The following is a 19,828-nucleotide window of genomic DNA, read 5'->3' on the forward strand; positions in this document are numbered from 1 at the left end:
GTTGGTGCTGAAAGGTGCCAGGGTATTGCACAACTGCTGGCCTTGGGGGAGTGTGCATCGTAGGATGTCATAGCCCTCTTGTGACGGACAGTTACCTGGGCAACGAGAGGCGGTCACTTTATTATTTTCGAACTCATCCTTCAAAAAAAAAAAAAAAAAAAAATCTGTTCTTATCAGTTTAATATCTGATACGTCCCCTATCTGGGGACCATATATTAAATGGATTTTTAGAACTGGGAGATGGAAAAAGAGCTTGCTCTGTCCACTCCACGCATTGACCTGGTATTGCAGTACCTCCAGGACCGGTGCACCCCTTCTTAACCCAGTTTCCAAAAGCAGAACTCAATTCACCTGATTCATATTAGCCCGATTTAATGAATTGGAAGAAAGCATACGTCTTCATATGCACCTCAATACTTCCTCCTTTTGTTTTTTATCTTTCACACTTTTTACTTTCTTTATTCATCCAAATAGCAAACTCATCACCACTCAACCTGACCAACTCGACTATGTCCCGTGCTGCAGTATCTTGTTCTCTGTCTTATCTAGATCATTTGCAATTGAATGGAATAGATCCCTTTTGGACAAAGTGGATTCACCTGCTGCTGCAGTGACCACAGGTGTGATAAGATCTAGAATTGGCATCTGGTGCGATCTCTCCGCTTCCACTCCAAAGAAAGTTACCTGTTTATTCCTATCATGCATTGGTTTTTGGGGTTTTCTTTGAGCAATGATGATGTCTTGAGTGGGCTGTTGGCTCCCTCACCTGGAGGAAGAGTTTGCTTGCTCTTGGACATTCTAAAAGAGAGGTCATGATAGACATTTAGCTTCTGAACCCAATTGGGGACAGTCATGGGTGATGAATGTTTTGCAACCTGCTGCGCAGCCTGATACCGCAATATAAGGAACGTCAAATACTAAGAATGGGCGGCCTATGAAAGAATTACTACTTTCATTAAGTACACTTAAACGGCTAATTGGGAATAGACAAACTGTAAAAAGCCCTCTGAGAAAGCCCCCCTCTAACCTTTGTTAGTAAGCTTTTCTGTAGTCTGCCTGTTGATGTATTTTCCGTTTGAACAGTGCACAACATGAAGAGACGGAACACTGGCGGCTTGTCACAATGCCCCCCGCTGACATCACAATAGCGCTGCTGCCTAGAAAGCTAGCTGCGCAGCAGAAGTTTCTCTTTGGGTGGGAGGTGGGCTAGTGGAAGGAGGGGGCAAGCTTTTTTTTTTTTTTTTTTCTCGGGTGGTAGGGGGATGATAGGAGAAGGGATGCGGGTGGTGAGATGGGTACAGAGGGCAGGGTTTGGGGCTGGGAAGGGAAGGGAAAAGATTAGGGTTTGGGGATGATGAAAGGGCTTTCTACGGGTAAGGATGGCAAAGGGTGGCAGTGACGGAAAGTCAGGCAACCTGTCCTGTCCGTCTTTTTGTATCATGAATTGAAAAGACTGCAAGGGGGAGGGGAGTTGCTTGCGCCCAAAAGGAGGAGTTATTCAGATTCATTGCAGTGGGCGGCGGCTGCAAAACGCACCATTCTTCTTGTTTTTGCTCTGCAAAGCAGCCTTTTCAAGGGTGTGCTTGGGTGAAAAAATGTCTTGTGTAGGCGTGGGTTTGTCTCCCTCTCGCTCTCTCTCCCTAAGATGTGTCCGGCATAGGCCAGGGTGCCACTCGAGGCCCAAACCAATTCTGGTTATCGCTTCTCGGCCTTTTGGCTAAGATCAAGTGTAGTATCTGTTCTTATCAGTTTAATATCTGATACGTCCCCTATCTGGGGACCATATATTAAATGGATTTTTAGAACAGGGAGATGGAAAAAGAGCTTGCTCTGTCCACTCCACGCATTGACCTGGTATTGCAGTACCTCCAGGACCGGTGCACCCCTTCTTAACCCAGTTTCCAAAAGCAGAACTCAATTCACCTGATTCATATTAGCCCGATTTAATGAATTGGAAGAAAGCATACGTCTTCATATGCACCTCAATACTTCCTCCTTTTGTTTTTTATCTTTCACACTTTTTACTTTCTTTATTCATCCAAATAGCAAACTCATCACCACTCAACCTGACCAACTCGACTATGTCCCGTGCTGCAGTATCTTGTTCTCTGTCTTATCTAGATCATTTGCAATTGAATGGAATAGATCCCTTTTGGACAAAGTGGATTCACCTGCTGCTGCAGTGACCACAGGTGTGATAAGATCTAGAATTGGCATCTGGTGCGATCTCTCCGCTTCCACTCCAAAGAAAGTTACCTGTTTATTCCTATCATGCATTGGTTTTTGGGGTTTTCTTTGAGCAATGATGATGTCTTGAGTGGGCTGTTGGCTCCCTCACCTGGAGGAAGAGTTTGCTTGCTCTTGGACATTCTAAAAGAGAGGTCATGATAGACATTTAGCTTCTGAACCCAATTGGGGACAGTCATGGGTGATGAATGTTTTGCAACCTGCTGCGCAGCCTGATACCGCAATATAAGGAACGTCAAATACTAAGAATGGGCGGCCTATGAAAGAATTACTACTTTCATTAAGTACACTTAAACGGCTAATTGGGAATAGACAAACTGTAAAAAGCCCTCTGAGAAAGCCACCCTCTAACCTTTGTTAGTAAGCTTTTCTGTAGTCTGCCTGTTGATGTATTTTCCGTTTGAACAGTGCACAACATGAAGAGACGGAACACTGGCGGCTTGTCACAATGCCCCCCGCTGACATCACAATAGCGCTGCTGCCTAGAAAGCTAGCTGCGCAGCAGAAGTTTCTCTTTGGGTGGGAGGTGGGCTAGTGGAAGGAGGGGGCAAGCTTTTTTTTTTTTTTTTTCTCGGGTGGTAGGGGGATGATAGGAGAAGGGATGCGGGTGGTGAGATGGGTACAGAGGGCAGGGTTTGGGGCTGGGAAGGGAAGGGAAAAGATTAGGGTTTGGGGATGATGAAAGGGCTTTCTACGGGTAAGGATGGCAAAGGGTGGCAGTGACGGAAAGTCAGGCAACCTGTCCTGTCCGTCTTTTTGTATCATGAATTGAAAAGACTGCAAGGGGGAGGGGAGTTGCTTGCGCCCAAAAGGAGGAGTTATTCAGATTCATTGCAGTGGGCGGCGGCTGCAAAATGCACCATTCTTCTTGTTTTTGCTCTGCAAAGCAGCCTTTTCAAGGGTTGGCTTGGGTGACAAAATGTCTTGTGTAGGCGTGGGTTTGTCTCCCTCTCGCTCTCTCTCCCTAAGATGTGTCCGGCATAGGCCAGGGTGCCACTCGAGGCCCAAACCAATTCTGGTTATCGCTTCTCGGCCTTTTGGCTAAGATTAAGTGTAGTATCGTTTGAAAAGGTGGTTTAAGGCTCCGGCCACCTTAGTACAATGATGCAATGCACACTGGAAGGTTGCGCTTGTTAGTACTTTGGGAGGATAGTATATCCATCTAGAGGAAACCATGGCCCTACCAGGATCGAGGCTATTAGACTGAGTAAGTGTGGGGGTTATGGTGCAATGTGCCCCAGGAATGGACACCCTGGAGGGAGTCTGAACTTGCTAGGTTGGGACCCTGGTAACCTCAGACTCTGACGCACGCCGCGCCTTGCCTATTCATAATTTCCAAGCATATTGCCCTATCCCGGTCTTCTGGCTAAGAAGGGAAATTTTTATAATCCCGGTCGGAGGTCTGGTCAGCTTTGGGCTGAGAAACCAACACCCGGTTGGAGGTCCGGTTAGCCTTGGGCTGAGAAACCAACACCCGGTTGGAGGTCCGGTCAGCCTTGGGCTGAGAAACCAACACCCGGTTGGAGGTCCGGTCAGCCTTGGGCTGAGAAACCAACACCGGTTGACGGTCCGGGCAGTCTCGGCTGCGAAACCAACGACTAGTAGCTCCCTACTCCACTTGGGTAAGATGTCTCGGTGGACGCTGGGAGCAACAACAAGGCTCAACCAGGCTTCGGCTTGGGGGAGCACCGAAGATCCCTGACCCTCGCTGTGGCCTTCTGGCTCGGAGGGACGGGGTTGATTTTTGGGGATCCTCTTCTCACGGAGGGGTCCACACGAATCCTAGCCTTTGCACTGTTTTTGGTGTGACTTCGGTCATGCATTTTTGCGGTGCTTTGGAAAGCTGCATTAAATCAAAAAAATCTGTTCTTATCAGTTTAATATCTGATACGTCCCCTATCTGGGGACCATATATTAAATGGATTTTTAGAACAGGGAGATGGAAAAAGAGCTTGCTCTGTCCACTCCACGCATTGACCTGGTATTGCAGTACCTCCAGGACCGGTGCACCCCTTCTTAACCCAGTTTCCAAAAGCAGAACTCAATTCACCTGATTCATATTAGCCCGATTTAATGAATTGGAAGAAAGCATACGTCTTCATATGCACCTCAATACTTCCTCCTTTTGTTTTTTATCTTTCACACTTTTTACTTTCTTTATTCATCCAAATAGCAAACTCATCACCACTCAACCTGACCAACTCGACTATGTCCCGTGCTGCAGTATCTTGTTCTCTGTCTTATCTAGATCATTTGCAATTGAATGGAATAGATCCCTTTTGGACAAAGTGGATTCACCTGCTGCTGCAGTGACCACAGGTGTGATAAGATCTAGAATTGGCATCTGGTGCGATCTCTCCGCTTCCACTCCAAAGAAAGTTACCTGTTTATTCCTATCATGCATTGGTTTTTGGGGTTTTCTTTGAGCAATGATGATGTCTTGAGTGGGCTGTTGGCTCCCTCACCTGGAGGAAGAGTTTGCTTGCTCTTGGACATTCTAAAAGAGAGGTCATGATAGACATTTAGCTTCTGAACCCAATTGGGGACAGTCATGGGTGATGAATGTTTTGCAACCTGCTGCGCAGCCTGATACCGCAATATAAGGAACGTCAAATACTAAGAATGGGCGGCCTATGAAAGAATTACTACTTTCATTAAGTACACTTAAACGGCTAATTGGGAATAGACAAACTGTAAAAAGCCCTCTGAGAAAGCCCCCCTCTAACCTTTGTTAGTAAGCTTTTCTGTAGTCTGCCTGTTGATGTATTTTCCGTTTGAACAGTGCACAACATGAAGAGACGGAACACTGGCGGCTTGTCACAATGCCCCCCGCTGACATCACAATAGCGCTGCTGCCTAGAAAGCTAGCTGCGCAGCAGAAGTTTCTCTTTGGGTGGGAGGTGGGCTAGTGGAAGGAGGGGGCAAGCTTTTTTTTTTTTTTTTTCTCGGGTGGTAGGGGGATGATAGGAGAAGGGATGCGGGTGGTGAGATGGGTACAGAGGGCAGGGTTTGGGGCTGGGAAGGGAAGGGAAAAGATTAGGGTTTGGGGATGATGAAAGGGCTTTCTACGGGTAAGGATGGCAAAGGGTGGCAGTGACGGAAAGTCAGGCAACCTGTCCTGTCCGTCTTTTTGTATCATGAATTAAAAGACTGCAAGGGGGAGGGGAGTTGCTTGCGCCCAAAAGGAGGAGTTATTCAGATTCATTGCAGTGGGCGGCGGCTGCAAAACGCACCATTCTTCTTGTTTTTGCTCTGCAAAGCAGCCTTTTCAAGGGTTGGCTTGGGTGACAAAATGTCTTGTGTAGGCGTGGGTTTGTCTCCCTCTCGCTCTCTCTCCCTAAGATGTGTCCGGCATAGGCCAGGGTGCCACTCGAGGCCCAAACCAATTCTGGTTATCGCTTCTCGGCCTTTTGGCTAAGATCAAGTGTAGTATCTGTTCTTATCAGTTTAATATCTGATACGTCCCCTATCTGGGGACCATATATTAAATGGATTTTTAGAACAGGGAGATGGAAAAAGAGCTTGCTCTGTCCACTCCACGCATTGACCTGGTATTGCAGTACCTCCAGGACCGGTGCACCCCTTCTTAACCCAGTTTCCAAAAGCAGAACTCAATTCACCTGATTCATATTAGCCCGATTTAATGAATTGGAAGAAAGCATACGTCTTCATATGCACCTCAATACTTCCTCCTTTTGTTTTTTATCTTTCACACTTTTTACTTTCTTTATTCATCCAAATAGCAAACTCATCACCACTCAACCTGACCAACTCGACTATGTCCCGTGCTGCAGTATCTTGTTCTCTGTCTTATCTAGATCATTTGCAATTGAATGGAATAGATCCCTTTTGGACAAAGTGGATTCACCTGCTGCTGCAGTGACCACAGGTGTGATAAGATCTAGAATTGGCATCAGGTGCGATCTCTCCGCTTCCACTCCAAAGAAAGTTACCTGTTTATTCCTATCATGCATTGGTTTTTGGGGTTTTCTTTGAGCAATGATGATGTCTTGAGTGGGCTGTTGGCTCCCTCACCTGGAGGAAGAGTTTGCTTGCTCTTGGACATTCTAAAAGAGAGGTCATGATAGACATTTAGCTTCTGAACCCAATTGGGGACAGTCATGGGTGATGAATGTTTTGCAACCTGCTGCGCAGCCTGATACCGCAATATAAGGAACGTCAAATACTAAGAATGGGCGGCCTATGAAAGAATTACTACTTTCATTAAGTACACTTAAACGGCTAATTGGGAATAGACAAACTGTAAAAAGCCCTCTGAGAAAGCCCCCCTCTAACCTTTGTTAGTAAGCTTTTCTGTAGTCTGCCTGTTGATGTATTTTCCGTTTGAACAGTGCACAACATGAAGAGACGGAACACTGGCGGCTTGTCACAATGCCCCCCGCTGACATCACAATAGCGCTGCTGCCTAGAAAGCTAGCTGCGCAGCAGAAGTTTCTCTTTGGGTGGGAGGTGGGCTAGTGGAAGGAGGGGGCAAGCTTTTTTTTTTTTTTTTTTTCTCGGGTGGTAGGGGGATGATAGGAGAAGGGATGCGGGTGGTGAGATGGGTACAGAGGGCAGGGTTTGGGGCTGGGAAGGGAAGGGAAAAGATTAGGGTTTGGGGATGATGAAAGGGCTTTCTACGGGTAAGGATGGCAAAGGGTGGCAGTGACGGAAAGTCAGGCAACCTGTCCTGTCCGTCTTTTTGTATCATGAATTGAAAAGACTGCAAGGGGGAGGGGAGTTGCTTGCGCCCAAAAGGAGGAGTTATTCAGATTCATTGCAGTGGGCAGCGGCTGCAAAACGCACCATTCTTCTTGTTTTTGCTCTGCAAAGCAGCCTTTTCAAGGGTTGGCTTGGGTGACAAAATGTCTTGTGTAGGCGTGGGTTTGTCTCCCTCTCGCTCTCTCTCCCTAAGATGTGTCCGGCATAGGCCAGGGTGCCACTCGAGGCCCAAACCAATTCTGGTTATCGCTTCTCGGCCTTTTGGCTAAGATCAAGTGTAGTATCTGTTCTTATCAGTTTAATATCTGATACGTCCCCTATCTGGGGACCATATATTAAATGGATTTTTAGAACAGGGAGATGGAAAAAGAGCTTGCTCTGTCCACTCCACGCATTGACCTGGTATTGCAGTACCTCCAGGACCGGTGCACCCCTTCTTAACCCAGTTTCCAAAAGCAGAACTCAATTCACCTGATTCATATTAGCCCGATTTAATGAATTGGAAGAAAGCATACGTCTTCATATGCACCTCAATACTTCCTCCTTTTGTTTTTTATCTTTCACACTTTTTACTTTCTTTATTCATCCAAATAGCAAACTCATCACCACTCAACCTGACCAACTCGACTATGTCCCGTGCTGCAGTATCTTGTTCTCTGTCTTATCTAGATCATTTGCAATTGAATGGAATAGATCCCTTTTGGACAAAGTGGATTCACCTGCTGCTGCAGTGACCACAGGTGTGATAAGATCTAGAATTGGCATCAGGTGCGATCTCTCCGCTTCCACTCCAAAGAAAGTTACCTGTTTATTCCTATCATGCATTGGTTTTTGGGGTTTTCTTTGAGCAATGATGATGTCTTGAGTGGGCTGTTGGCTCCCTCACCTGGAGGAAGAGTTTGCTTGCTCTTGGACATTCTAAAAGAGAGGTCATGATAGACATTTAGCTTCTGAACCCAATTGGGGACAGTCATGGGTGATGAATGTTTTGCAACCTGCTGCGCAGCCTGATACCGCAATATAAGGAACATCAAATACTAAGAATGGGCGGCCTATGAAAGAATTACTACTTTCATTAAGTACACTTAAACGGCTAATTGGGAATAGACAAACTGTAAAAAGCCCTCTGAGAAAGCCCCCCTCTAACCTTTGTTAGTAAGCTTTTCTGTAGTCTGCCTGTTGATGTATTTTCCGTTTGAACAGTGCACAACATGAAGAGACGGAACACTGGCGGCTTGTCACAATGCCCCCCGCTGACATCACAATAGCGCTGCTGCCTAGAAAGCTAGCTGCGCAGCAGAAGTTTCTCTTTGGGTGGGAGGTGGGCTAGTGGAAGGAAGGGGCAAGCTTTTTTTTTTTTTTTTTTTCTCGGGTGGTAGGGGGATGATAGGAGAAGGGATGCGGGTGGTGAGATGGGTACAGAGGGCAGGGTTTGGGGCTGGGAAGGGAAGGGAAAAGATTAGGGTTTGGGGATGATGAAAGGGCTTTCTACGGGTAAGGATGGCAAAGGGTGGCAGTGACGGAAAGTCAGGCAACCTGTCCTGTCCGTCTTTTTGTATCATGAATTGAAAAGACTGCAAGGGGGAGGGGAGTTGCTTGCGCCCAAAAGGAGGAGTTATTCAGATTCATTGCAGTGGGCGGCGGCTGCAAAACGCACCATTCTTCTTGTTTTTGCTCTGCAAAGCAGCCTTTTCAAGGGTTGGCTTGGGTGACAAAATGTCTTGTGTAGGCGTGGGTTTGTCTCCCTCTCGCTCTCTCTCCCTAAGATGTGTCCGGCATAGGCCAGGGTGCCACTCGAGGCCCAAACCAATTCTGGTTATCGCTTCTCGGCCTTTTGGCTAGGATCAAGTGCTTTTCAGGCAGGAGATCCTAGTTTTTGGGCACTCGGGTACCCCTCTCCTTGGCCTGGCAGGATCGTCCACTTCGGTGGGCTTCACCTGCCTGTTGCTTTTGGGGAGAGGGATTAGTCCCAGGGTAACGGGTTGCGATCCCCCCAGTGCTCAGGTGTTCTTTGTACAGAACTCTGGGTGCGCAGGTTGCAAGTGGCGGCAATTTGCATTTGTTGCGTTTTTCCATGGAGGTTGACCCCAACCTCGTGCCTCCCTTTGCGAGGCTGAAAAATACCGTCCGGGTCCACTTTACGGATGGTGGTTCCGATTCTAGGAATTTGGGGTATGTAGTCCAGGACGTGCTCGAGAAACTTCTCCATGTGAGGAAGGAAGAAATTTTGTCCATCCAGGACTACCCCAGACGTGGAGACTATGATGTTACGTTCACAGGAGAAGGGATTTTCAGAGATGTATTGAACAGGGTAAGACAGGTTGAAGATGATCCAGTGTTAAATGGGATCCAGGTTATCGAGCACGTCCTGGATGAGGTAAAAATGGTTGTTGTAAAAATATTCTCACCTTTTGTTACTGCTCCTGAAATCATGTCATTTTTAGCTATTTATTTCAAGAGTGTTAAGTGTATTGGTAAGATTTTAAATGAATTTAATATATGGACATCTAAATGGAAATTTTTAGTTAAATGTGTAAGGAATCCTTACGTACCGGGTGGGGTGCAGCTCCCACCCGCCCGGTTCAAGATAGGACAAACAAATGGGGATTTTTATTTTTCTGGTATGCCCGCTTATTGTAGGATCTGTGGAAAATATGGCCATGCTAAAGAGCATTGCAAGTCAACATGTAGGAATTGTGCTGCTCAGGATCATGAAACAAAAGATTGTAAAAAGGAAAAGAAATGCAGTTTTTGTCAGACCCCTGGTCATTTTTATTTTTCATGTCCTCACAGGTTCCGGGAGGAGGAGCAGAGGGGAAAGCCCAACACATCCGGACAGGAGCCATCAGATCGGACCACCCATCAGGAGGAGGAACGACAACCCGGAGCCTCAGGAGGTGGCGAGAGTGTGCCACCTGACGGTGGCTCCTCCGAGGCTGTGACGGGTAAAAAATCTGACCACAAGAGCTGGCTACATGACCACAGGGAAGGCAAAAGGAGGGCTGAGAAAGATCAAAAAGGTACCGTCGGTAAGACCAAGAGGGAGCGACAAAAGGTCGACACCGAGTCCCACACGCAGTCTGGGTCTCCTAATACCGAGGGTGGTGACTGGTCAGTGGTTTCCCGAAAAAAGAAGAAAGATAGTTCTGTGGGGGCAGTTTGTGGGGAACAGATGGACACGTCTCCGGAAGGGGTTGTGGACGCTGGGCCCCCTCCTGGGGTCCTGGACCCTGTCCCTTCGGGTGGGGTTCGGGACCTTGCTGCCTCCGGGGACTCAGAGGCTCTGCCATGTGCACAACCCCCCACTGTAAGACGACCTTCCTTAGGTCAGGGGGGTGTGGCGGAGCCTCAAGGGGACCCACCTGATACAGACCTAAACGATCAGCCAATGGAGACCCAGCGCGTGGTGCCTGTCAGCCCTCCGAGCTACGCCGATGTAGTGTCGGGTTCTTTTCCAAGTGGTAATCTTTCCTCCTCCACGGAGTCGCTCATTACGGTCGGATCGATTGAGAGCGAGAGCGCAAATTCGGTGGTCTGATCGGGCTCCTCGGATAGGTAAACTTCTTGCTCTTACTAACCCACTAACCTTTTTTTATGATGGCAGAGCTGAAAGGTATTTCTCTTAATGTAAGAGGCATAAAAACTAAAATAAGAAGAACCGCCCTTTTAAATTTTTTAACATGCCTTACTGCATCAGTGTTCTTTTTACAGGAGTGTAACATCCCAAATAAGATGTCTTATCAAAAATATAAGGAAGAGTGGAAACATGGGCCATCCGTCTGGTCAGGGTCTAATGCCATAGGATCAGCAGGGGTCGCTATACTTTTTAAAGGGGATGTTTTAATTGATTTTATCCAGGAAATTTTACCAGGTCGCATTTTATTGGTTAAAGCTTTTATATATGGTAGAAGATGGCAGTTTTTAAATTTTTATGGGTCACCTGATAAAAATGAGAGAACTGAAATGTTAGAGCTTTTACCTTTATTTATTAATAATTCTGAACCTTTTATTTTGGCAGGCGATTTTAATTGTGTTTTAAAAGGTGAAAACCGGCGTTCCAGTTCTGTAAGTAGAAATTATGACAAAACCTCGGGAATACTAAGTAACATCATAAAAGACGCCAGATTAATTGATGTATATAAAGAGTGTAATAGAGGTAGCCCGGAGGACGCCGGTTTCACCTGGAGCAATGCGATTTGTAGCTCCAGGATAGATTTTATCTTTGGTTCAGACAAAATAATACCTACGAAATGTGAAGTTTTAACCAATATTTTTTCAGATCACAAACTTTTATCTTTTAGTGTCAAAACAAATGAAAACAAGAAGTGTGGTAAGAAAACTTGGAAAATGAATGTGTCCCTTTTAAATGACCCACAGATTTTATCAGATTTTATTACATTTTATCAAAAATGTAGGAGGGATAAAAGCCCTAATCTTTCTATAAGTGCATGGTGGGAGAGGATGAAGGTAAAAATAAGAGATTTTTTTATTAAAAAAAGTATACATAAAGCCAAAGAAAGATATGAGGTGTATAAAGCCCTAAATACCCGGTTACAGACATTGATTAAATTTAAAGATAATGGTTTGGAGGTGGATAATGATATTTTAAAATTAAAAGAGGAAATAGCAAAATGGATAGAGCAAAAAGGTAAAGAAATTATTTTCCGCTCCAGAGTCAAAAATATAGAAAAAGATGAAAAATGCTCCCGTTATTTCTTCATGAAAAATAAAAAGGAAAAGGTAATATTTGATAATATTGATGGGGAAAAGAATATAACAACTATGTTGGGAAAAGTGGAGGAATATTTTACTAATCTTTTTAATGAGAAAACAGTTGATCAAAATTTACTGTATGATTCATTAGAAGAACTAAACTGTGTTTTAGACCCGACCTCCCAAGAGTTTTTATCCCAAGTTTTAACCCATCAAGAGATTTTAGAAACTATTAAGAGTTTTAAAAGCGGTAAAGTTCCTGGTCCTGATGGCATCCCCATAGAGTTTTATGTGAGTTTTTATGACATTTTAAAAGATGATTTGTTTTCTCTTTTTACTGAGGTTTTTAACAATAAGATTTTACTTAATTCATGGAAGAAAGGAGAAGTCTCATTGTTATTCAAAAAAGGTGACAAATCAAAGCTGGAGAATTGGAGGCCCATTACCCTTCTAAACTGTGATTATAAAATAATGGCCAAAATCTGTGCAAATCGACTTAAAACGGTAATTAGCAAAATTGTGCATTCAAACCAAGTATGCGGAGTGCCAGGAAGGAGTATATGGGATAACCTGAATCTAGTAAAAGATTGTATGGAGGATGTCAAGAGCAGAAAAGGGAAAATGGCGATTTTATCAATTGATTTTGAAAAAGCATTTGATCGTGTCTCACATTTTTACCTTTTTAAAGTTTTAGAAAAGATGGGCATACCAGACGGGTTTTTATTATCTCTTAAGGCGTTTTATACTGATTGCACAAGTAAGATTTTAGTAAATGGTTTTAAGTCACAGGATGTGCTTTTAAAATCAGGGGTGAAGCAGGGGTGCCCCTTGTCCCCACTACTTTTTATCTGTGCACTTGAACCCTTACTGTGTGCTATACGGCGAGATGAGAGGATCCGTGGTGTACCTCTACCTGGGGGCAAAGGAGTGGAGGCCAAGGTAGTAGGTTACATGGATGACGTGGCATTCCTCTGTCGTGACGCCCCTTCGCTGACAAGAGCTATTGATCGTATTCAACCCTTTTGTTTGTCCTCAGGTTTTAAGATAAATTTTAATAAATGTAATATTTTAAATGTGGGGGGAATGCTTTTAACTGATGTTTCCATTGCTGTAACTGAGTCCCTTACTATTTTAGGTGTAACATTCAGTGAGCAAAATGATGGTGGTAGTAGTTGGGACTCAGTTGCTCAGAAAGTTAATATGAAAATATGCATGTGGAACATGAGAAAACTGACAATGGAGGGTAAAGTATTGATTTTAAAAATGGTGATTTTACCCCTTTTATTGTATCTCAGTCTTGTTTTCCCCCCACCTGTGAATGTTTTAAAGAAAATTACTAAAAATTGTTTTACCTTTTTCTGGGGCTCTAAAATGGAGAAGCTGAAAAGAGAGATTGTCATAAAACAAAAGACAAATGGTGGTAAAGATTTTCCTGATTTTAATAGGTTTCTTTTAATCCATTTTTTCTGTTACTGTTTTAATGCCATTTTTAAAGATCACTATTGGTCCTATTTTTTGCGTTTTAACACAGGTTTTTTTATGAGAAAGTTTGGATGGTTTGAAATTGTTTTATCTCTCCCCCATGCTTTTAACCTGCCAGCGCATTATGAGATTTTAAGGAAAATAGTGTCTGATTTTAGCCTAAGTAAGAAAAAAGTAGAGGAATTAACTAATAGTAAGAAACTAATAAAGGAACTACGGAATGATGAGGCAATATGCAGTATTAACAGATTTGATGATGATAAAAGTAAATGTATTTGGAAATTAATTAGTGTCTTTTATCTTTTTAATGAACAGAGAGATCTGGCTTGGAGCTGTGCGCACCAGTGTCTTCCTTGCCGGGCATTCCAGTATAGAAGAGGATTTGTGAGGTCTGCCATCTGCCCAAGATCCGGATGCCAAGAACAAGAGACTGTAAAGCATATATTATGGACTTGTTGGTTTGCAAAACGGTTCTGGAGAAGACTTTGCCCCCTGTTGGAAAAGATGGCAGGCCTCAAGGACTTGGACTATCATGTTATATTGTACGGACTTGTGGAATGCCCAACACCGGACCAAAAAATAATGGCTTGGAAGACACTGAACTGTGCCAAGTCAGCTCTCTGGAAAGCACGGAACATTGCTATTTTTAAACAAGATATTTTATCAGTGAATGATGTTTTAAAATTATGTATTAGCGAACTGTATATTTATTTTTTAATTGACAAGAAAAAGGACGTAACTGTGTCCAAAAAATGGCTTGCCAGCCAATGGAATTCTTTCATTTAAATGTTTGTACATGTTTTATTGCTTTTACATATATGTTATTATAATTTAATTCGCTGTAAATCTTGTTAAATTTTAAAATAAACTGGTTTTACCCCTATGAGGGGGTAGCCAAATTAAAAAAAAAATCTGTTCTTATCAGTTTAATATCTGATACGTCCCCTATCTGGGGACCATATATTAAATGGATTTTTAGAACAGGGAGATGGAAAAAGAGCTTGCTCTGTCCACTCCACACATTGACCTGGTATTGCAGTACCTCCAGGACCGGTGCACCCCTTCTTAACCCAGTTTCCAAAAGCAGAACTCAATTCACCTGATTCATATTAGCCCGATTTAATGAATTGGAAGAAAGCATACGTCTTCATATGCACCTCAATACTTCCTCCTTTTGTTTTTTATCTTTCACACTTTTTACTTTCTTTATTCATCCAAATAGCAAACTCATCACCACTCAACCTGACCAACTCGACTATGTCCCGTGCTGCAGTATCTTGTTCTCTGTCTTATCTAGATCATTTGCAATTGAATGGAATAGATCCCTTTTGGACAAAGTGGATTCACCTGCTGCTGCAGTGACCACAGGTGTGATAAGATCTAGAATTGGCATCTGGTGCGATCTCTCCGCTTCCACTCCAAAGAAAGTTACCTGTTTATTCCTATCATGCATTGGTTTTTGGGGTTTTCTTTGAGCAATGATGATGTCTTGAGTGGGCTGTTGGCTCCCTCACCTGGAGGAAGAGTTTGCTTGCTCTTGGACATTCTAAAAGAGAGGTCATGATAGACATTTAGCTTCTGAACCCAATTGGGGACAGTCATGGGTGATGAATGTTTTGCAACCTGCTGCGCAGCCTGATACCGCAATATAAGGAACGTCAAATACTAAGAATGGGCGGCCTATGAAAGAATTACTACTTTCATTAAGTACACTTAAACGGCTAATTGGGAATAGACAAACTGTAAAAAGCCCTCTGAGAAAGCCCCCCTCTAACCTTTGTTAGTAAGCTTTTCTGTAGTCTGCCTGTTGATGTATTTTCCGTTTGAACAGTGCACAACATGAAGAGACGGAACACTGGCGGCTTGTCACAATGCCCCCCGCTGACATCACAATAGCGCTGCTGCCTAGAAAGCTAGCTGCGCAGCAGAAGTTTCTCTTTGGGTGGGAGGTGGGCTAGTGGAAGGAGGGGGCAAGCTTTTTTTTTTTTTTCTCGGGTGGTAGGGGGATGATAGGAGAAGGGATGCGGGTGGTGAGATGGGTACAGAGGGCAGGGTTTGGGGCTGGGAAGGGAAGGGAAAAGATTAGGGTTTGGGGATGATGAAAGGGCTTTCTACGGGTAAGGATGGCAAAGGGTGGCAGTGACGGAAAGTCAGGCAACCTGTCCTGTCCGTCTTTTTGTATCATGAATTGAAAAGACTGCAAGGGGGAGGGGAGTTGCTTGCGCCCAAAAGGAGGAGTTATTCAGATTCATTGCAGTGGGCGGCGGCTGCAAAACGCACCATTCTTCTTGTTTTTGCTCTGCAAAGCAGCCTTTTCAAGGGTTGGCTTGGGTGACAAAATGTCTTGTGTAGGCGTGGGTTTGTCTCCCTCTCGCTCTCTCTCCCTAAGATGTGTCCGGCATAGGCCAGGGTGCCACTCGAGGCCCAAACCAATTCTGGTTATCGCTTCTCGGCCTTTTGGCTAAGATCAAGTGTAGTATCGTTCGAAAAGGTGGTTTAAGGCTCCGGCCACCTTAGTACAATGATGCAATGCACACTGGAAGGTTGCGCTTGTTAGTACTTTGGGAGGATAGTATATCCATCTAGAGGAAACCATGGCCCTACCAGGATCGAGGCTATTAGACTGAGTAAGTGTGGGGGCTATGGTGCAATGTGCCCCAGGATTGACGACCCTGGAGTGAGTCTGAGCTTGCTGGCTTGGGACCCCGGCGAGCCTTGGGCTCTGTAGCACACCGTACCTTGCCCTTTCATACTTTCTGAGCATATTGCTCTATCCCGGCCTTCTGGCTAGGAAGGGAAATTTTTATAATCATGGTCGGAGGTCCGTTCAGCTTTGGGCTGAGAAACCAACACCCGGTTGGAGGTCCGGGTCAGCTTTGGCTGAGAAACCAACACCCGGTTGGAGGTCCGGGTCAGCTTCGGCTGAGAAACCAACACCCGGTTGGAGGTCCGGGTCAGCTTCGGCTGAGAAACCAACACCCGGTTGGAGGTCCGGGTCAGCTTCGGCTGAGAAACCAACACCCGGTTGGAGGTCCGGTTAGCCTTGGGCTGAGAAACCAACACCGGTTGACGGTCCGGGCAGTTTCGGCTGCGAAACCAACAACTAGTAGCTCTCTACTCCACTTGGATAAGATGCCTGGATGGACGCTGGGAGCAACGACAAGGCTCAACCAGGCTTCGGCTTGGGGGAGCACCGCAGATCCCTGACCCTTGCTGTGGCCTTCTGGCTCGGAGGGACGGGGTTGATTTTTGGGGACCCTCTCCTCACGGAGGGGTCCACACGAATCCTAGCCTTTGCACTGTTTTTGGTGTGACTTCGGTCATGCATTTTTTGCGGTGCTTTGGAAAGCTTCATTAAATCAAAAAATCTGTTCTTATCAGTTTAATATCTGATACGTCCCCTATCTGGGGACCATATATTAAATGGATTTTTAGAACAGGGAGATGGAAAAAGAGCTTGCTCTGTCCACTCCACGCATTGACCTGGTATTGCAGTACCTCCAGGACCGGTGCACCCCTTCTTAACCCAGTTTCCAAAAGCAGAACTCAATTCACCTGATTCATATTAGCCCGATTTAATGAATTGGAAGAAAGCATACGTCTTCATATGCACCTCAATACTTCCTCCTTTTGTTTTTTATCTTTCACACTTTTTACTTTCTTTATTCATCCAAATAGCAAACTCATCACCACTCAACCTGACCAACTCGACTATGTCCCGTGCTGCAGTATCTTGTTCTCTGTCTTATCTAGATCATTTGCAATTGAATGGAATAGATCCCTTTTGGACAAAGTGGATTCACCTGCTGCTGCAGTGACCACAGGTGTGATAAGATCTAGAATTGGCATCTGGTGCGATCTCTCCGCTTCCACTCCAAAGAAAGTTACCTGTTTATTCCTATCATGCATTGGTTTTTGGGGTTTTCTTTGAGCAATGATGATGTCTTGAGTGGGCTGTTGGCTCCCTCACCTGGAGGAAGAGTTTGCTTGCTCTTGGACATTCTAAAAGAGAGGTCATGATAGACATTTAGCTTCTGAACCCAATTGGGGACAGTCATGGGTGATGAATGTTTTGCAACCTGCTGCGCAGCCTGATACCGCAATATAAGGAACGTCAAATACTAAGAATGGGCGGCCTATGAAAGAATTACTACTTTCATTAAGTACACTTAAACGGCTAATTGGGAATAGACAAACTGTAAAAAGCCCTCTGAGAAAGCCCCCCTCTAACCTTTGTTAGTAAGCTTTTCTGTAGTCTGCCTGTTGATGTATTTTCCGTTTGAACAGTGCACAACATGAAGAGACGGAACACTGGCGGCTTGTCACAATGCCCCCCGCTGACATCACAATAGCGCTGCTGCCTAGAAAGCTAGCTGCGCAGCAGAAGTTTCTCTTTGGGTGGGAGGTGGGCTAGTGGAAGGAGGGGGCAAGCTTTTTTTTTTTTTTCTCGGGTGGTAGGGGGATGATAGGAGAAGGGATGCGGGTGGTGAGATGGGTACAGAGGGCAGGGTTTGGGGCTGGGAAGGGAAGGGAAAAGATTAGGGTTTGGGGATGATGAAAGGGCTTTCTACGGGTAAGGATGGCAAAGGGTGGCAGTGACGGAAAGTCAGGCAACCTGTCCTGTCCGTCTTTTTGTATCATGAATTGAAAAGACTGCAAGGGGGATGGGAGTTGCTTGCGCCCAAAAGGAGGAGTTATTCAGATTCATTGCAGTGGGCGGCGGCTGCAAAACGCACCATTCTTCTTGTTTTTGCTCTGCAAAGCAGCCTTTTCAAGGGTTGGCTTGGGTGACAAAATGTCTTGTGTAGGCGTGGGTTTGTCTCCCTCTCGCTCTCTCTCCCTAAGATGTGTCCGGCATAGGCCAGGGTGCCACTCGAGGCCCAAACCAATTCTGGTTATCGCTTCTCGGCCTTTTGTCTAAGATCAAGTGTAGTATCGTTCGAAAAGGTGGTTTAAGGCTCCGGCCACCTTAGTACAATGATGCAATGCACACTGGAAGGTTGCGCTTGTTAGTACTTTGGGAGGATAGTATATCCATCTAGAGGAAACCATGGCCCTACCAGGATCGAGGCTATTAGACTGAGTAAGTGTGGGGGCTATGGTGCAATGTGCCCCAGGATTGACGACCCTGGAGTGAGTCTGAGCTTGCTGGCTTGGGACCCCGGCGAGCCTTGGGCTCTGTAGCACACCGTACCTTGCCCTTTCATACTTTCTGAGCATATTGCTCTATCCCGGCCTTCTGGCTAGGAAGGGAAATTTTTATAATCATGGTCGGAGGTCCGTTCAGCTTTGGGCTGAGAAACCAACACCCGGTTGGAGGTCCGGGTCAGCTTTGGCTGAGAAACCAACACCCGGTTGGAGGTCCGGGTCAGCTTCGGCTGAGAAACCAACACCCGGTTGGAGGTCCGGGTCAGCTTCGGCTGAGAAACCAACACCCGGTTGGAGGTCCGGTTAGCCTTGGGCTGAGAAACCAACACCGGTTGACGGTCCGGGCAGTTTCGGCTGCGAAACCAACAACTAGTAGCTCTCTACTCCACTTGGATAAGATGCCTGGATGGACGCTGGGAGCAACGACAAGGCTCAACCAGGCTTCGGCTTGGGGGAGCACCGCAGATCCCTGACCCTTGCTGTGGCCTTCTGGCTCGGAGGGACGGGGTTGATTTTTGGGGACCCTCTCCTCACGGAGGGGTCCACACGAATCCTAGCCTTTGCACTGTTTTTGGTGTGACTTCGGTCATGCATTTTTTGCGGTGCTTTGGAAAGCTTCATTAAATCAAAAAATCTGTTCTTATCAGTTTAATATCTGATACGTCCCCTATCTGGGGACCATATATTAAATGGATTTTTAGAACAGGGAGATGGAAAAAGAGCTTGCTCTGTCCACTCCACGCATTGACCTGGTATTGCAGTACCTCCAGGACCGGTGCACCCCTTCTTAACCCAGTTTCCAAAAGCAGAACTCAATTCACCTGATTCATATTAGCCCGATTTAATGAATTGGAAGAAAGCATACGTCTTCATATGCACCTCAATACTTCCTCCTTTTGTTTTTTATCTTTCACACTTTTTACTTTCTTTATTCATCCAAATAGCAAACTCATCACCACTCAACCTGACCAACTCGACTATGTCCCGTGCTGCAGTATCTTGTTCTCTGTCTTATCTAGATCATTTGCAATTGAATGGAATAGATCCCTTTTGGACAAAGTGGATTCACCTGCTGCTGCAGTGACCACAGGTGTGATAAGATCTAGAATTGGCATCTGGTGCGATCTCTCCGCTTCCACTCCAAAGAAAGTTACCTGTTTATTCCTATCATGCATTGGTTTTTGGGGTTTTCTTTGAGCAATGATGATGTCTTGAGTGGGCTGTTGGCTCCCTCACCTGGAGGAAGAGTTTGCTTGCTCTTGGACATTCTAAAAGAGAGGTCATGATAGACATTTAGCTTCTGAACCCAATTGGGGACAGTCATGGGTGATGAATGTTTTGCAACCTGCTGCGCAGCCTGATACCGCAATATAAGGAACGTCAAATACTAAGAATGGGCGGCCTATGAAAGAATTACTACTTTCATTAAGTACACTTAAACGGCTAATTGGGAATAGACAAACTGTAAAAAGCCCTCTGAGAAAGCCCCCCTCTAACCTTTGTTAGTAAGCTTTTC

General features: G+C 45.3%; 8 non-coding genes and 1 pseudogene across 8 annotated transcripts; all 9 read left to right on the top strand.

Annotated features, from left to right (window-relative positions):
* The first annotated feature begins 120 nt into the window (after nt 1-120).
* Nucleotides 121-316, top strand: LOC142253450 (U2 spliceosomal RNA). The gene has a single exon (XR_012726736.1). It is a non-coding gene; the product is annotated as a U2 spliceosomal RNA (small nuclear RNA).
* A 1,381-nt stretch (nt 317-1,697) lies between these two features.
* Nucleotides 1,698-1,888, top strand: LOC142252480 (U2 spliceosomal RNA). Its single transcript, XR_012725855.1, has one exon. It is a non-coding gene; the product is annotated as a U2 spliceosomal RNA (small nuclear RNA).
* Nucleotides 1,889-4,064: 2,176 nt separating this feature from the next.
* LOC142253168 (U2 spliceosomal RNA) lies at nt 4,065-4,262 on the top strand. The gene has a single exon (XR_012726484.1). It is a non-coding gene; the product is annotated as a U2 spliceosomal RNA (small nuclear RNA).
* Nucleotides 4,263-5,641: 1,379 nt separating this feature from the next.
* LOC142252481 (U2 spliceosomal RNA) lies at nt 5,642-5,832 on the top strand. Its single transcript, XR_012725856.1, has one exon. It is a non-coding gene; the product is annotated as a U2 spliceosomal RNA (small nuclear RNA).
* Nucleotides 5,833-7,214: 1,382 nt separating this feature from the next.
* On the top strand, nt 7,215-7,405 carry LOC142252482 (U2 spliceosomal RNA). The gene has a single exon (XR_012725857.1). It is a non-coding gene; the product is annotated as a U2 spliceosomal RNA (small nuclear RNA).
* Nucleotides 7,406-14,031: 6,626 nt separating this feature from the next.
* On the top strand, nt 14,032-14,228 carry LOC142253499 (U2 spliceosomal RNA). The gene has a single exon (XR_012726774.1). It is a non-coding gene; the product is annotated as a U2 spliceosomal RNA (small nuclear RNA).
* A 1,377-nt stretch (nt 14,229-15,605) lies between these two features.
* On the top strand, nt 15,606-15,747 carry LOC142253679 (U2 spliceosomal RNA; annotated as a pseudogene).
* Nucleotides 15,748-16,486: 739 nt separating this feature from the next.
* On the top strand, nt 16,487-16,684 carry LOC142253214 (U2 spliceosomal RNA). The gene has a single exon (XR_012726526.1). It is a non-coding gene; the product is annotated as a U2 spliceosomal RNA (small nuclear RNA).
* Nucleotides 16,685-18,900: 2,216 nt separating this feature from the next.
* LOC142253215 (U2 spliceosomal RNA) lies at nt 18,901-19,098 on the top strand. Its single transcript, XR_012726527.1, has one exon. It is a non-coding gene; the product is annotated as a U2 spliceosomal RNA (small nuclear RNA).
* Nucleotides 19,099-19,828: the final 730 nt, after the last annotated feature.

The sequence above is a fragment of the Anomaloglossus baeobatrachus genome, chromosome 9 (genome assembly GCF_048569485.1).
Source record: "Anomaloglossus baeobatrachus isolate aAnoBae1 chromosome 9, aAnoBae1.hap1, whole genome shotgun sequence".
Classification (NCBI taxonomy): domain Eukaryota; kingdom Metazoa; phylum Chordata; class Amphibia; order Anura; family Aromobatidae; genus Anomaloglossus; species Anomaloglossus baeobatrachus.